Here is a 15,031-nt window from a genome sequence, read left to right as displayed (position 1 = left end):
ATCTTTCATGTCGAGGGTGGCGTACCAGTCTCCGGGATCCAGAAAAGGGATAATTGTACTTAGGGAGACCATGCAGAACTTCAACTTCATCATGAATCTGTTGAGTCTTTTCAGGTCTAGGATGAGTCTGAGACGCCCTTTGGCTTTGGGGATTAGGAAATAGTGGGAACAGAACCCCTTGCCCCTTAGCTGCTGAGAAACCTCCTCCACTGCCCATGCTGTGAGTTGCGTCTCACCTCCTGGATAAGGAGTTGCTTGCAAGAAGGGTCCCTGAAGAGGGACAGGGAAGGGGAGTGGGAGGGAGGGGAAGAGCAGAATTGGAGAGAATATCCCACTTCTACCGAGCGAAGAAACCAGCGGTCTGATGTTATTTGGGACCAGGCATAGTAGATTCCACCAGACTCCAGAGCTGAAGTGGGACAGATGATTCATAAAACAGGGGGAAGGAGCCGGTGTAATGGCAGGTGCACCATCCTCGGGCGCACCTTCAAAAGGCCTGTTTAGAGCCCGATGAAGGTTTTGTTGGGCCTTTGCCCTGCCCAGAAGGGGGATTGGAAGGTTTGCACCTGCTGTTCCTGCCCCTATGCCTATAAAAATCCTGCCTTGGCCGAGGAGGATATGGGCACTGCTGAAGAGGCTGGGGCTTGAAATGTTGTTGGATTGCCGGGGTGTGCATAGCCAATGACTTCATAGTTGCCTGGGGGTCTTTGAGACTGTGCAGCTTGGAGTCTGTTTGCTCCAAAAATAACCCTGCACCTTCAAATGGTAGGTCCTTCAGGGTTTGCTGCAGCTCCAGGGGCAACCCGGACCCCTGTAGCCATGAGTTCCTCCTCATGGCTAATCCTGAGGAAAGGATGCAGGTGGCCGAGTCTGCAGAGTCCAATGAAGCCTGAAGGGAGGTTTGCGCCACAGCCTTCCCTTCATCAATGATAGCTGAGAACTCAGCTCTGGAGTCTAGTGGAATCAGCTCCTTAAACTTCAACATGGAGGCCCATGAGTTGAAGTTGTGCCTGCTGAGGATAGCTTGCTGGTTAGCTATCTTTAGCTGCAGGTCCCTAGTTGCATAGATTTTCTTGTTGAAAAAAATCCATCCTTTTCGACTCTTTGGATTCAGGGGCAGGCTCTTGCTGCCCTGTCTCTCTTTTTCTTTCACCCCCGATACTATGAGGGAGCATGGTTGCAGGTGAGAGAACAGGTACTCGTATCCCTTGGAGGGAATGAAGTACTTGTGCTCTACCCCCCCGGCAGTGGGTGGGATTGAGGCAGGGGTCTGCCACAGAGTCTTAATATTGCTCTGGATCATTTTTATTAGTGGCAGAGCTACCCTAGATGGTCCCTCTGGCGCAAGGATGTCCACTATGGGGTCTTCGGGCTCAACCACCTCCTCCACCTGTAACCCCATGTTACGGGCAATCCTTCATAGAAGGTCCTGGTGGGCCCTGTGGTCAATTGTGGGAGGGTCCAAGGTTGAAGCTCCTGCCACCGCTTCATTCGGGGATGAAGATGAGGAGGCCAGAGGAGGTATGGGATCCTCCTGCCCTCCGGCTCCCTGACGTCCTCCTGTCTCGGCCGTCTATGGTGACCATAGCCGAGGTGGCAGTAGCCTGGTCTTGCAATGGGTCATGCCTTGGAGTTTCCTCAGCGGCGACCTGGGCCTGCTGTGGGGGTTGCACCAAGGTTGCCTTGGAACCACGGGGCATAGGCCAATCTTTGGCTGTCTGAGGTGGTCGGTGCTCTGAGGCCACCAAACAGGGGCCCCTGGAAAAGAAGCCTTGGGCCTGATGGTAAGCCCAGGGGGTACAAAAAGGCCATTATTCTGGAGGCTGCCACTGGGGTTGCCATGTCATTGGTGCCTCCCTCAGTGCCTCCCTCAGTCACTTGTCGGATATATGCCTGCTGCGATGGGAATAGTACGAGTCACCATCCGAGTCCGAAGACACAGATCTCAACTGAGATGACCATGGTGGCATCACATGATGCTGCACCGGTGACCTACGCCGAGTTGATGATGCAGGGGACAGATGTTGAGATGCTCAGGCCGGGGTCCAAAACCGAGAATCCAGCGTTGGATCTGGTGCCGGGGACCGGTGCTGAGGATCCGGTGCCAGGGACCAGTGCCAAGGGTCGATGCTGGTCCTCTCTTGGAGCCAGGGATCATTGCTACTCCCTCATCGATGCTTGGGAGCATCATGCCGCTGGTGCCAGGGAACCCCTCATGGAGTCCAGTCCGGGAGAGCAGTGCCTTGAGGATAGCAATCTGGAGAAGTGCCAAGGTGAATGGTGCCAGGCAGGAGATGGTGACCATTGCATCATGGCCGGCTTGTTTCCAGATGGCATCAATCGCAGTGACGCTGGGGGCCTCTCTGATCACCAGGGGCTGAGGAGCCGTCATCGCTATTAAGTCTCTAGCAGCTTCAAAAGTGTCCAGGGTGGAGGGTAACTCCAACTCCAACACCTGGCACTGCCCATCCTGAGAATTGCTGTGCGCCAGACTCGATGGTCCCCCCCGTGGCACCAACCAAAGTCGATGGTGCCAATTCTTGCTGCCTCGACACAGTGGGCTCCTTCATAGGATATCCTGGTACTGCTGTTTTCTGCACCGGGGAGCACCCCCTGTTTGGTTTTCCTATGCCACTTGTACAGCACTGGTGAATGCGAGCAGTGCTGGATTGTCTGTTCATCCTGAGGTGCTGGAGAGCACCGGTGCCAAGGGTCTCTTAGACTAGAGTCCTTCCTTGGCACCGTGTCACGTACCGATGTCGAGACACTTCGTATGGACGCGCTCGGTGCAGAATCCTAGCAGTTTACAGCAGACTGGGGACAAAGGACAGATTCCATGAGCAACTCTTCAATCAGAAATCTCACTCCTTTTTAGTTCTGGGGCGGAAAGCTCTGCAGATCTTGCACCTTTCTGTTTGGTGCGCCTCCCCCAGACACTTCAGACACAAATCGTGGGGGTCACTCATTGGCATAGGCTTGCTACAGGTTCCGCAGGGTTTAAAGCCCTGGGCTCTCGGCATGCCCTGGAGCCCACTAGTGGGGGAAGGGGAGGAGGGACTGGGGAAATCCTGCTCCCAAACCTCACTATATATGATATATATACTAACAACTAAGACTAACTACAACTAAACTAGGCTAATCTAACTATATGAAAGAATGCTAAGGGAAGCACTTGCTAAGCAAGTGACTGGAGTTCCAACAACCGTCACTGGCAGTAAGAAGGAACTGAGGAGGGGACAGGTCAGCAGAGTCATATATTGAGCACCATGAAGGCGCCACTCCATAGGGCTCCACAGCCGACCCGATGGGAGCTGCTAAGGAAAAACTTTCCAATGACTGTGCACACGGCACGCACACCTGATTGGAATTGACATGAACAAGCACTCGAAGAACAACAAGTTTTACTTTTTAGGGTCAAAAACTGTGTCCGTCTGTCTAAGGTATTTCCAAGGCACCCATCATTGCAATATCTATATGTCAAATACTAACTGGCTATAAGGATAACAATCAATAAAATATGGCCTTCAGTGAAAAATAACATAATTCTTGGGGTCTGGTGTAGTATTTTGGTTAATATTGCAGACTGAGGGGAATATGGAAAATTTAAGAAGCTATTTCTTCCAAGAACAGTAAACCTTAATGTTGTTATACTCACAGTCAGTCGATATTTAAGATCATATGGAAAATATACAAGACATGTTGGTGTAGTGGGATATAATTATCTTACTGGCATGATATTTTGAAGAGATTTTAATTATATATACAAATAATTATTATATAATTTCATTGTTTTCAATAGCTAGATAGTCCTGCTGTAGTTGTTTTTGGAGGAAAAATAATTTTTTTAAAAGCATGTTTCTAACAACTGGAAACCTATGCTATGCAAATGAGAAAGATTCTTCCCATAAATAATTTGCTCTCTGGCTGTAAGGCTACCGAGATGATACATGGTTTGTTTGTTTGTTTGGCTTAAATTTACCTGTCTTGAGAGGTGAAAGGGTACAATAAAAAGTCCAGAAGCTGTGTTCTCCGCTCAGCTTTCAGAGGGAAAGGTATGTTGGCATCATTCTATAGCGACATCTGCTGGTCTGTCAGCAGCAGCTTTACCCAGCTTTGCTCATTGCCCTGTCTGGAAGTATTCAAGTCCCTGGGGGTTAGAAGAAAGGGGTTACGCCAGCACGTAAAGCCAATGCATATTTGTGGAGCTTTACTGATGGGCTGGGAAGTCTCTTTGGAGGTGTGATTCAAAGAAAACAATACGAGTTCAAGAAAGTAATGTAATGGGCCACAGGTGAGACAAAGACCTTGATACTCCCAGCTGCTGGCTATGCATAAAACTATTTGGAAGCTGCTCCCTCTGTACAGAAGTAAAATGAAACGCTTTATCAGCTCCTGAAAAAAAGGAAGAGGGCACTTGGGAGTCCTTACTGACTCTTCTAGCCCCATCTGGCTATGTTTGTCATGACTCAGTGGTTTCCAAGCTGGGATACTTGGCATCACAGATCACATGGGTAGCACCTCACATGCCGAGATCAACGTCCCCACCATTTTTCACACCAATAAAAGACGGCAAGTGTCTTTCTTTAAACATCCGGAAAAGAAACAAGACATTAACCTACTGAAAATAATCTGCGGATAGAGATCTTGGCACATTTATTGTATAAATATATCACTTAGCAATGAGTGAGAGATGAAACATATTCCCCAAGGTGGCTGCACAGTCTCTTTATATCTTTCACATTTCTTCACACTTTTCTCCTCCTGTGGCGCAAAGGCCACAAACACATGCCCTTCATATTCAGGCTTTAATCAAACATCCACCAGCTCCATTCTGATCTCATGTGCAGCGCTCAAGCGAGACCTTCCAGTGCAGAGTCTGTGGGAATGCAGAGACTGTAGGTATTTTTGCATGCGGATTAATCACTTTTAATGTTTTCTATATATACTGCCTCTTTAATCAGAGGATCAGGATCTCAAGGCACTTTGCAAACATTAATGATACTTCACAGAACCCCTGTGAGGTTGGCAAGTATTATATCTATTTTACAGCTCTGTAAAATGAGACTCCAAGAAGTTAAGTGACTTGCCCAGAGTTACATAGCGAGCTGGGAATAAAACCTTGCTGTCCCGACTCCCAGTTCCTTATGTGAAGCATTACAGGCTTCCTGTATTATAAACAAGGATACATCCAATTTTTAAAGTACTGAATTTTTCCTCTCTGTCCACAGTGCTGTTCCCCCCAGAACTGTCTGACCTGGCTTGAGAGGATAGGGGGTGAAGGAAGCAATACGTGATTGAAACCTAAAACCAGACAATTTTTTTGAGGTTCAAAAAAAGTTCACGTTTTCTCGCTTTTCATTTTCAAGAGTTTCTTTTAAAGTTATGGTTTTGGCCAGGAACAGGCTCTGAAAGACCACAAGGAAAGTACCAAAACAAAGTTATCTTCTCATAATTTTTGACCTAGCTGGAGCCAACATGTATCAAATTCATAACCTGATTGCTTAAATTAATAGATTTTAAGGCTAGAAGGGATCATTAGATGGTCTAGTCTGAGCTTCTGCATATCACAAGTCATTAAATTTCACTCGGTTACCCCAACCTTGAAGCCAGTAACATGTGTTTGGCTAAAGCATGCCCTTCTTGATTTGACAACATTAAGAGATGAAGAATCCACTACTTCCCTTGGTATTGTTTATTCCAGTGGTTAATCACCCTCACTGTTAGCAATGTGTGTCTTATTTTTAATTCAAATTTGGCTGTCTTCAGTCCACCCATTGGTTCTTGTTATGTCTTTCTCTGCTAGATGCAAGAGCCCTTTAGCACCTAGAATTTTACCCCGGGAAGGCAGGAGCGATGGAAGCTTGCTAAAAGTGGGGTGGCCACCAGTGCCCAAATCATGGCTCCGTTCTCACACAGCCCATTCCCCTGAGGTCCCGCCCTCTCATCGCTCCTTCCCCTGAAGCCCCATCCCCATACCACCTCTTCCCCCCAAGGCGCTGCCCCCTGCTCACTCTTCCCTCTCCCTCGTTGCTCACCCTTATGGCTGGTAAAAATGAGAGAGCATAGCCTTCCCACTTTTAAAAGTCCCAGATCCCCATTCCACCCTGTTCAGGTGCCCCTGCATGAAAATACTTTTACATTGTAACCAAATCACCTTTCAGTCTTGTTTTCGGTAAGCTAGTCCAAAGGGGATCAGATAAATGATTGGATAAGAATCTGGACATCAGTCTGGTTATATGCCCTTGACATCTGAAACTCTGAAGTTTCACCCATCAGTATCCAAAAAAAACTTCTCTTGTATTCATCAGAGAGAGAGAGAGAGAGAGAGAGAGAGAGAGAGAGAGAGAGAGAGAGAGAGAGAGAGAGACACACACACACACACACACACACCTGCTACAGGCTAAGCTGTTAGCTAACACAATACCTTAGAAAAATTGAAATTCTCCCTTTATCCAAAAAGTTTATGACAAATGCCTAGATGTAAGATTTATCTCTACTTGAGTTAACAATGAGACATCCTGAGATTCTTCCTACTAAGTGACCTTCCTTTTTCTCCACATAGGAATGGATGGTTTTCTTTTTTTCTATCAAAGGTCCTATTAGACTAATACCCTTGGATACAAACTGGATGTTCTCTTGGTGTGTTAAATCATATCCTCCTCACAGATCTGTAGCCCAGATAAATGATTTTATGCCTATAGATCATGTTAGTCAAGCTTATGTGAACATTTGGCTTGTCCTCTCGGTATTTGTATGTTTCATTAAAATTCTTTGATCAGAAAAAAAATTTTTTTAAATGTCATATGCCTATAAGGATATGCTAGAGATCAGAACAGCCATTCTCCCAAAACCTCTGTCCTCTGCAGTGCCATATAACTGACAGGGGCCATCATTTCAATATTTGATTAATCCAAACCATAACCTTCTCAGAGGAAAGTGTACTCGGTACCTTTGCTGCTAATGAATACAATACCTGACCAGAACCTGTCCATTAAGCACCACTCTGAGCTACAATGCATAGGATGCATTTCTTGGCTTTTCAGAATCGCGTTGTTCAACAGCCTTTGCACAAAAATGCCCACCACAAAATATTTGTCCTTGACGCCATACTTTGCTTGAAGCCACACTTTCAAATTTAGATCCCAATCCTGCAAACACACATACTCATCACTATTTGATCAAGGTTACACATGTGTTTAAGTGTTTGCAGGACTGGAGACTTAGAAACAGGCCTACATATTTAAAAAAGTATTAATAACTGCTGTCTACATTTCCAATCCAGCATCTAAACAACTATGTTATTTCAAATGAATAAAAAGAGACATACTTAAGGTGCTAAAGGGCAAGATTTTCCTTCCCTGCTTTCTCAGTTTATCCATGAAAAAATGTGACTAGGAATGTCCACAGGAAAAATCAGTGGTGGAATGGCCAGAGTAGTTAATTGCAAAGGTAACACTGACAGGGCCTATTTTCCTAACTATTAAGGCAGAAACCTGTGATCCACAGTTATCATCTTTAAGCCACCGGTTCAAATCTGGGCCAGCTTGGTGGGAAAAGCTGCTACCATCAGATGCTTCTTTGCTAGCTTGTTTGAAGTAAGGTTGCAGTCCTAGTTTTTAGTGCCTGTTTGTTCACAACCCAAATCACATATAAATGCAAATATGTGGATGCTGAGAACCATTTGTCCACTCCATCTCTCTATTCATCAGGTATATCCAATTGCCAGTTATATTTCTGTATTGCTATCACAGTATTGCCACACATCCTTCATAGCAGTCGAAGGAGAGAGGGCTTAGAGCAGAATGGATGTGGAAACTGAACTATCTTCTCATCCATAGAGTTGGTTTCTCCAAAACAGGAGACAGAGCAGTATGAGGCTCTGTTTGTACAGGAACTGGGTGCCCCATCGCTGTTTTGTGGTTGAACAGAGGACGTCAGTCTGGGGGGTTGTTAATCTGGCACCTTTCATCAATAGAGAATTACCTTTACATTTTAAAGGTTGTGGCTGGTCCTGTGTGGGAGAACAAGGTGGTGACAGGGAAGATAGGGGACAAGGGACAATCTTTATCCCCTTGCATCAGTACTCAGGACTCAGACACAGTCCCAGCACAAGGCCTTCAAAGAGGATGGGGAAGGGCAGGGATGAGGGAATTGCTCTGCCCCAACTTCTGCACCACTCACTGGCCTTGCACAGCAAGAAGTGTGTGCCTGGATCCCCAGGGAGAGGTGGCAGAGGTCCCACTGCAGTGTGCACTCTTCCAGAGTCCCAGGATGAGTTCTGGATGAACTGGACAGTCCTTTGTATTACCGTAGAACGTAGAGGCCCAAAACCAAGATCAATTCTAGTTGCATCTGCCCGTCTAGCTGCAATAAAAGTGTTCTGTGTAAAACTGTCAGTGTCTGCTTTACTCAGAAATCCCCATGTCATTTAGGACAGTTGCTTTCAACCAGTCATAGTCTTTTCCAGAATCCTTGTCCAGGATCAATAAATTGTCTGAATCTTTCCTGTCAAAGACAGCCACCTAGATGACGCAGGTATCCCTTTCCACACAACTATAGTAGTTGCCCTTTTGGAGTCATCACAAGATCCCAGTCTGGAAGGGTGGGGTCTGGGACTGCCAGCCAAACCAGGAGGTAGGACTTCGCCAGAGGATGATAACAGACTGGTGAGCTTGTGGACTAACTGATCCTGGAACTCCAGTTGCTTCTGCTCATTCATGTGCCTTGACTTGTGCTTGCTGCTGTTGCAGAACATCTGCTTGATCTTTCACCAGCTATAGCATGGCCTGATGTGTCATCCATTTCACTGAATGTTCCCTCTTTCACCTACAAGGGACAAAGAGCTATCCAATGGAACCAAGGCCCAGATCTCCCTAAGTTATGGATACATCAGACCCTCTGGATGACTTTTTTTTAAAGTCTTCCCTGTTTCTTAAGATGCTGTGTTTCTTTTAGGCTGGTAGCACAACAAAACAAGCAGAAAACATAAGGCCCACTATAGGCCCCCCTCCTGGCCCCAGTCCCAGACCCACTCTTTCTTTATAGTTACCAGAAATTGTAACAAAGAAAACCCTCATACATAATCAAAAGTACAGGAGAGCAATTCCACAATCCACTCTGGAGTCCTTGTACGCTCCCTGGCCACACCCAGAAGGCTATACCATTCTGAGCTAGCCAATTAACAAGGCCCACCTACCAAGTCAACCCTCTTGTTCAACTCTGTTGGTCCTGCAGTGGCAGGAGTAGCAAGATTTCCTCATATGGACCAGTTAGGGACATGGAGATGTCGTTTCAGAAGGGTTCTTCCAGTGAATCCCAATGGGCCTCTAGACCCTATCACGGTGTCCATCACCATGGTATCTAACTGCTACTAAGGATATCTTCACTGAGCTGTACAGCAAAGAGCCGGATTTGACACAAATGGAAATTGGCAAAGGAATTAAATGTCACAGAGTGATACACTGGGATGGCAGACTTAGCAAGTCGAAAAAAAAAATTTCAGCTAAATGGAAAAAGTAGACTCTGAGGAGATATGGCTACAATTCCAGAAGTTATACAATAATGTAACCTCATAAACTGATTCCAACAGTATGTAATAACTTCCTATAAATGTATAGCTACCCCATTAGAAAAAGGGAAAATTGGCTTCTTTTGGATCATTTTCTAGCTCTACTCTAATTATCGTGGGCTCTTCCTCAGGGACCTAAGCCTGGCTATGAAACTACGTTCTTTAAAACTTATTACAAGTTTGCAGGATGCTTCTGCCTTAAATCCAGCCTAATCCCAGTGGGGTCTTTCACTGTCAGGGCTCTGCCCCACTCAGGAAATATTAGAAAATGCAATCAAATTAAAGTAACATAAAAACACCTCCATTATAATTCAGAGTAATCATAAATTAACAGTGTAACTCTCTCCAGCCAGTGGATCAAGTGATTCAGGTGATGTTGGATACATACCATAGGGACACTCAGAACAGAAGCAGGACTCCAGACAGTGGCAACTACCCGTCTTTCCATAGCCAGCCACACTGGAGAACTAAGGGACACTGTTAAAACAGCCCTGAAATGATAAGCACAAGGTATTTCTCATTCCCTCCAGGAGCATGGGTCTCTCTTTGGATCAACAGAGTTTTTCCTTTGAAGGGTTGAGATGGGGACTACAGCTTTGGGACAATCAGGCTATTTGCAGCGTGCAAGATGTGGGATGAGTGTTTGGGGATTAATGTGGTCCACTGCATTGTATCCTAACGTGCACCAGAATGTTGCACTTGGCATGCAGAATTTTACTATTTCCCAGGCAACTGTGTGTCTCCCTTAAACCCTGCAGCGATTTTTAGTTCACAGTGCCCTGCCTATCATTTTTACATGGAGCCAACATTGTGCATTTCCCTTTCTGCAGGAAGAAGAACATTTACTCATTCCCACGGGGTCTCTTCACAGAATATGGACGGCTTCCAAATCATGTGTGAAAATAGTGTGCTTATGGCCAAGATTTTCAATAATGCTGTTCCCAACATCAGGTTCCTAAATCTAGAAATAGGCCCCTAAATAAATGGCCCAAATCTCAAAAGCGTTGGGCACCTGCAATTCGCACAAACTCAGATGGCGCAAAGGCCCCAGGTGCTTATCAATTAAGGCCAGTTTTGACTTCCACAGATTCCTCAGAACTTTTGAAAAATCGGGCCATTTATTTTGGTCCTGCATATGGACTTCGGAGCCTACTTCAGTCAGCCATTTTGGAAAATCCTGGCCTACTTACACAGTGCCATAGGTGAGCACAGTGCTTACTCAAACAAGAAACACTTTAGCTAGGGAAATATGAATTACATGGCTATAATGCTACTGCGATCTTTATGGTGCTGGCATAAACCTTCGAGCCAGGCTTTCCTAAGTCATCTTTTTTACATTTGATAATGCCGTGCATGTCTCTGAATTTTATTTTCATGTCCCCTCCAATCTCCCACTTGATCATACTCACTCATGTTCCATCATATTCCCTTCCTTTTCCCTCTCATTCCATATCCCCCCTTCTTTCCCCTCTGTTCTCTCTCCAGTTTGGCTTAATTCCAAATGGCTCTGTTTCAAAATGTAAACATATACAAGTAAAAAGGCGGGACCATGCCATCATGAGAACTGGTTCAGCAGCTGATCTCCTACCCTGGTATGTCAGATCCTATTGTATATGACAGCTATGGCAATTTCACTCTGCTCTTCATGCACTATGGGTGTTTGCACAGAAAAACAAACAAACAAACAAAAACAATCTGTGTGCTGGTCTAATGCTAATGGGAACTAATTAGCACTGATATTTTCTCTTTCCTTTTTTCTCATATATGCTCCAAATGAGCTCAAATTGCTCATTTCAATCTGAATCTCTTTGAAATGCACTGGTAATTTCACTGTCAAATTCCTGAATTCAAACCAGGTTTGGTTCCTTGTCAGTTCAAGTTGGGATGTGGCAGGAATCTCCTGAAAATGGCTCTCTTGAGGAGGAAAAAAAAAATCTCTCAAGACATGAGGTAAATTGATCCAATGACATTTCTGTTATTCAGGGCTGAAATCTTATGAAAGTTGCTCATGAGATTTTGGTGCCATTTTACATGAACATTGATAAGCCTAATCTAGATGCAAGCACCACCTGCTTCAGCCCATCTCAGATATATCCTGTATGAGCAAAAACACACTTTGTCTGTCTTTTAAGCCTGGATTTCTCCCTAGATATGCAGTGAAACTTGCCTTGTTGGAATAGACTGTCCCTGTGTCTATCAATCTGTCAGGGATAGTCTAGGTATTTTAATCCTGCATCAGTGTGGAGGATGGATTAAATGACCTCTCTTGAGGTCCCTTCCAGTCCTACATGTATAGGAGCTGTATTAATCATAACTATTGCTTTATTCCCCCCAAACAACTCTGTATCCTTCTAACTCCATGACATTAGTGACTCAGATAAAGTGTCACCATAATAGGGAGTCAACCATCTCTCACTGTGCTGACAAATAACCTGCACTCAACAAGCTTAACGCAACACTGTACCAAACAGGTCACATGTGGACTGCAGAAAAAAAACAACAACACAGTGATGTAAGACCCCTGCTCACCACCTTCATGTAGACTGATTTTCCTGTCATCAGTAGAAAAGGAGAGAGCGGTCACATAAATCACGGAGATGCAGAATCATTCATGGCACATGCCAGAAGGAATAGTCCGCACATGCCAGAAGAAATAGTCAGAAGAAATAGCTGAAGAGTAGTGCAAACAGAGGTTCAATCAAAGCGCCATTATACTTAAAAGTGGGATGCAAAGCAAGCTCAATCTGTGTCAGCATGAGGCACGCAACAGAAATAGAAATCCAGAGCATCCTGCATAGAGTCACTAAGCCGAGTCATTTCTGAAGCTTTAGATCTGTCCACAAGAAACACAAGTCCAGTCTTGGAGCAGGACAGGTCTATCTTTTAAGGAGCAATACTTCCATGAAAGATACGTAAAATGCACTGTCACTATGAGAGCGATATCTGGGATTACGAAGAGAGAAAGAAGGCAAATGCTAGCAGGATCAAGCTACTCCAGTAATGGGCACATTAGAAAGGCATACGTAGGTTAGAGAGAGAGATTAGATATAGGCATTCATCAATGCCCACCCAACATCCCTGCAACTGTAGGAAATTAATCTTAGGGAATAGGTCCGTCTGATGTGTATACTGTAGGTTGTGAATGTCTATATGATAAGGCTCATTCAGGCTGTGTGCTGAGGAGGAGGAAGGAATATTTATATTGGGTAACCTTTTTTTTCAAAAGCATCTAAACCCTATTTTCAAAAGCAGGTTTTGGCATTTAGGCTCCCCAGTGCCTAAGTCTGTTTTGGAAATGGTCTAGATCTAGTCTATGCTAAGGGGATTTTGGCGGTTTAATTATACCAATATATTTAAACTAGCAAAACCGCCCTAGTGTAGACACAGATCATTATAACAATGGGTGCGTTCCGCAACCGATATATGCCATACCAGTAAAAGCACTTTTATATAGATATAATTGGGTCTGCATTAGGGCAATCACTGGAATAACTATACATGCAAAAAATGACACCCCTAACTGACACAGCCATGCCAGCAAAACTTCCTAGTGTCAACCTGTCCTTAGGTTCCAAAGTCATGAAGGTGCTTTTGAAAATTTTACTCATTGATCTCTGAGGCTGAGATTCTTAAAAATATGAGGAAAATTGTAGCAATATCACTAAGGCAGGTAGCATACTGTATCTAAGAAACCAACAATCATTTTAAATTATTTCTTTTCATAATATATCTTTTCAACTGAGTCCTCTAGGGCAGGTGCAGATGAATGCGAAGGCACGAAAGGGTTTTCTCTGGAGTAACTGAGCTTTCCATTTATTAGCAGTGGTCTGGCCAAAAATCTAGAGAAGATCTCCACCTTCCCAAACCTGCAAAGAAATTTCTCATTTCTGTCTTCAATGGTGAGTTTTACATCCAAACCTCTGTAAAAATGGCCCAACACTCTCAGTGTGCCAGATGGTTCAGTGCTTCAGGCAGTGAGGCTAATGATCAGGAACGTAACACAATACAATTTATTTTCTACATAGCATCCTTGATACAAAACAAAAAAATGGTTCTAAAGAATAAGGGACAGAGAGGTTCAGGGAGGATACCTCATGCCAGGAAGAAAGAACACCTTAGCATTTAAAGGGGCACATTTAAAATGAAGTTGCTGGACATCTAAGGAGCTTCAAAAGCTGTGGACAAATAAGTACCCGTGTTGGGTCATACACTGTGACACAAAGGCCTTTTGTTGATGTGCTGGAGGAAGTCCACGGCAAATCTTTAAACCCACAAATCTTCTGCAGCATGGGGGGTGGGTGAACCGCCAGTTGGGAGACCCTAGCCACCGGCCCTGCCCCCCTGCCTGAGAACCAGCCCTGCTTCCCCTGCTGGAGCCCTCCACACCACCCCAGCCCCCGAGTGCAGGGCAGGTGGGCGGTATGCAGCCCCCCCATCCCACTCAAACACGGTAGGCAGCCTCAGCGCCTCCACTCCTCCCCCACCCGAGTGCCAGACAGCACAACCCAACATTCGGGGGCCCCCAGCGTTAGGCAGCCCCAGTCACCCCAAGTACTGGCCACCCTAGTCCCAGCCCCAGCACACTTCCCTGAAGAGGAGCAGCCTGTCTGGGCTGGGGCCAAGGGGGAAGGGCAAGCAGAGATTCAGGGAGGAGCATGGCGGGGCCAGGCCGGGCTGTTTGGAGAGAGAAAGCCTCCCCCCAGGTTATGCGCCATGCCACCCTGTCCTGGAGGGCTATAATAGAGCCTCACCATAATCACAGTAGTTTATTTGCCACTAAAAACACACCACTGAATTATGCCTAACAAGTTTCCATGCATTAAAATTGCTAATTTGCTCTTAGCACAGCCATTTCATTGTCATATATAATATCACACGCCAGTGTCACAACCATAAAGTCACATGTGACAAATGTTATCCAAAGTTAACATGCAACATCATGCAAGATGAACAAATAATTGGTGCTAACATTGGATTCAACGATTTCGTTTTTTTTTTCTGTTTTTCAACTGTCCATTAGCAATTTATGATTTTTTGGATATATTTATTCAAATTATTTGTGATTTTATTTTTGTGAATAACTCTTACAAACAGTATGGGACAGGGATGGGTTTTCATCTGCATTTGCACAACACCTAATACAATCATACCACAAGCCTGACATCTGGGTACTATTGTAATACAAATAAACACAGCATAATAAGGGATGAAATCTGGGCCCCATTGTACTGAGTGAGAATTTTGCCATTAACTGGAACGGAATCAAGATTTCGTGCAAGAAGAATATGGCGGTAGATTGTTTGCAATCAGTCATCGTGACCATTCAAATTGGGCTGGCTTGTTCTGATTGAACTCATATGTCACATGGTACTGTTTCTGTTCCTTGATTGGATAAGTCTTGGAATTATCTTTCCTGTGTAAATATTCACATCTACAAGTTCAAAATTAGAGTTTGGCAAATAT

General features: G+C 44.9%; 1 protein-coding gene across 1 annotated transcript in view; it reads right to left on the bottom strand.

Annotated features, from left to right (window-relative positions):
- Positions 1-15,031, bottom strand: part of GRIP2 (glutamate receptor interacting protein 2) — a 504,924-nt gene that overhangs the window by 291,080 nt on the left and 198,813 nt on the right. The window lies entirely within an intron of this gene.

Source organism: Gopherus flavomarginatus, chromosome 6 (assembly GCF_025201925.1).
Source record: "Gopherus flavomarginatus isolate rGopFla2 chromosome 6, rGopFla2.mat.asm, whole genome shotgun sequence".
Lineage (NCBI taxonomy): Eukaryota > Metazoa > Chordata > Testudines > Testudinidae > Gopherus > Gopherus flavomarginatus.
This window is presented reverse-complemented; position numbering and strand designations above follow the sequence as displayed.